The following is a 714-nucleotide window of genomic DNA, read 5'->3' as shown; positions in this document are numbered from 1 at the left end:
TCCTGGTGTTCTGGCCCCAGGTCGTTCCGGCGCTGGTGCTTTAGTGCAGTGGCCGGCCCCTGTGGCCATGTTCTTAATATATGGCTGTGGGTGGAGACTGCAGGGCTGCCCTTTTTTGTTTATTTTCTGTTCTCACATGTGAGATTACTGTTTGGGGCAGTGTTTCCTGGAGGTTGCTGGGCACTTCCTTTCAATTCCACCACCAATGTGTGTTGGGTGTTTTCCTGGTGCTCGCTTCGGCAGCACATATACTATGCTTGGAACGTTACAGAGTAGATTAGCATGGTCCCTGCACAAGCCTCTGGTGTCACAGGCTATCATGTGCTGAGGGTTCAAGTCCTGCCTATGCTGTCAATGTGACTTGGGATGTTCATTTTCATGCTGTGCTTTGGAAATTTGCATTCTCTTTGTCCACGTAGCATTTTTTGCAGTTTTTCTTGGACTGTTTTGCGCTGTCTGCGCTGCTGGTGCATGCGGCTATGCCATCATCTCTTGTTGGTGGGATCAAGGACGTTTTTTCCCTGTTGGGGTATACATTCGGGGATGGTCCATGAGATTTCTGGCGTTTTGTTGCTGGGTCTTTCTCCCTGATTCATTTGCTCCGGCGGGGTTTATTCCCATTTTTTACCGGCCATTTCATGCTGTCCTGTTGGCTGTACTGGCTGCGGTGTGGCTTGGCATTGCCATGCGGGGTGTTCCTCTCTTTCTGGGGAC

General features: G+C 50.6%; 1 pseudogene; it reads left to right on the top strand.

The window, feature by feature from the left end:
• Window positions 1–227: 227 nt before the first annotated feature.
• On the top strand, window positions 228–298 carry LOC147683223 (U6 spliceosomal RNA; annotated as a pseudogene).
• The last annotated feature ends 416 nt before the right edge of the window (window positions 299–714 follow it).

The sequence above is a fragment of the Lissotriton vulgaris genome, chromosome 11 (assembly GCF_964263255.1).
Source record: "Lissotriton vulgaris chromosome 11, aLisVul1.2, whole genome shotgun sequence".
Classification (NCBI taxonomy): domain Eukaryota; kingdom Metazoa; phylum Chordata; class Amphibia; order Caudata; family Salamandridae; genus Lissotriton; species Lissotriton vulgaris.
This window is presented reverse-complemented; position numbering and strand designations above follow the sequence as displayed.